A 2,159-nucleotide genomic window follows, 5' to 3' on the forward strand; every position below is an offset into this window, starting at 1 on the left:
AGCATTGTTAGAATTTAAAATTTTAGCCATTCTAGTAGGTGTGTAGTGGTATATCATCATTGTTTTAATTTGCATTTTCCTGTGGCTAATGATGTTGAATGTATTTTCATGAGCCTATTTGCCATGTATACATCCCCTTTGGTGAAATGTTTGTCTTTTGCCCCTTTTTTTTTAAGTTGGGCTGTTTATTTTCTTACTGTTGAGGTTTGAGAGTTCTTTAAATATTCTGTTTCCAAGTCCATTATCAGATAAAGGACTGATTTATCTTTTTTGCAAAATATTTTCTTCCACTTTGTTGGCTTGTCTTTTCATTCTCTTAACAGTGTCTTTTGCAGAGCAGAAAATTTTAATTTTGCAGTAGTTTTAATTTATTGTTTTCTTCTTTTGGTGTCATGTCTAGAAATCTTTGCCTAACCCCGGGTCATGAAGATTTTCTTTTATGCTTTCTTTGAAAAGTTTTATAGCTTTACATTTTAACACTAGATATACGATCCATTTTGAGTTAATTTTGTTTTGTTTTGTTTTGTTTCATTCTTTTTCCTGTATAAAAAAGGATCCCAATATCAAGGTATAGGGAAGGGGAAAAACAAGGGACATACCCCTTGGTGTAAGGACACAGAGGGGGCAGGAGAAGGATAAGCCTCAAAAGGAGGGGTGGGAGGGGAATGTCATTAAGGCAGCAAAATATTCTCTGTAAAAAGTTGGGGGAGTCTCCATAGCCTCAGAGATGAAGGCAGAGTTTGCCTTCTTAGTGGGGGGCTCTCCACCTCAAATGTTCAAAGGAAGGGAATATTGGCTTCTCTTCTCTTGGTTCTGTTGCAACTATTCCGTGGCTCACTCTGGGTTACCTTCTGCCTTATGTAGATAAGAGTGCTGCAGGGCTCGGAAGGCAGAGATTCACTTGTGTGGGTTAAAAGTCAGCATCTCCAGCAGCAGCTGTACTCCAGACTCCTCCATCTCAGATACCACTGACTGCACTGCGCGGGGCCCTCTGAGGGAAAAGGCTCCTGGGGGTAGAGACACATCTCGGGGCCAGTCATTCTCTGGGGGCAGTCCAGTCAAGTCAAAGATTTTGTCTAACTGGTCAGCTTCAGAGTTTCCACAGAAGAGAGGCTTTCGATGAAACATCTCTGTGGAGATACAGCCAATGCTCCACATGTCCACAGGGGCTGCATACGTAGACTGCAAAAGAACTTCTGGAGCATGGTACCAGAGTGTAACAACCACAGGTGTAAGTGCCATCTGGTAGCTATAGATTCTGGCCAGGCCAAAGTCAGCCAGCTTGACTGTTCCACCACTTGTCACCAGAATGTTCTCTGGCTTCAGGTCTTGGTGAATGATGCAGTTGGCATGAAGGAAATCTAGGCCTCTTAGAAACTGGTGCATCAGATCCTTGATGGTCTTCACTGGCAAGCCTAGTGGGGGTGCCTTGTCCAGATATGTCCTTAGGTCTTGGTCCACATGCTCAAACACCAGGGTCACTTTGGTCTCCCAGTCAGTTCAGGCTGTGGCACAGACGCCCATCAGCCAGACAACACTGGTATGCTCAAAAGCCTCCAGCTGCCACAATAAGCCACCCCATGAACTGTGCTGATGGGAAGGCCTCCTCCAGCACCTCCTCCACTGGGGACTCTTACACTCTTGAGGGCCACAGAGTAGCCACTGTGGGGATCATGGGCCTTATACACCGTCCCATAGGCACCAACACCAATCTCAGCCACTGGCTCATTTCGAGGGGTAGCCATTCTCAGACCAGAGGAGACCCTACAATCACAGAGACTCCTACCACTGAAATTCCTTCCACAGTTCGGGTGGTATGAGCCTCACCCCGTGTCTGGAGCTGCGGGGGCGGCCTGTTATTGGGGCCTCGGAGCCAGTTCTTGCGGCGCCATACACTTGAGCTTGGTCTGGGGCAGCTGGCCGCTATGGGGCCGACCATAGACTTTGAGTTAAATTTTATCAAAGGTATAAGGTTTAGGTCAAGGTTCTTTTGTTTTTGCATATGGGTGTCCATTTGTTCCAACACCATTTGCTGAGGACTGTTTTTTTTTTTCCATTGAATTATTTTTACACTCTTTTCAAATATAACCTGGCCATATGTGTGTGGATCTATTACTGGACTCTTTATTCTGTTCTGTTGCTCTATTGTGTCTATCCCT

At 45.1% G+C, this 2,159-nt stretch overlaps 1 pseudogene across 1 annotated transcript; it reads right to left on the bottom strand.

Annotated features, from left to right (window-relative positions):
- Positions 1-799: 799 nt before the first annotated feature.
- Positions 800-1,939, bottom strand: LOC308614574 (cyclin-dependent kinase 4-like; annotated as a pseudogene). Its single transcript has one exon. The product of its transcript is annotated as a cyclin-dependent kinase 4-like (transcript).
- Positions 1,940-2,159: the final 220 nt, after the last annotated feature.

Source organism: Mesoplodon bidens (genome assembly GCF_964165515.1).
Source record: "Mesoplodon bidens genome assembly, chromosome: 3".
Taxonomy (NCBI): domain Eukaryota; kingdom Metazoa; phylum Chordata; class Mammalia; order Artiodactyla; family Ziphiidae; genus Mesoplodon; species Mesoplodon bidens.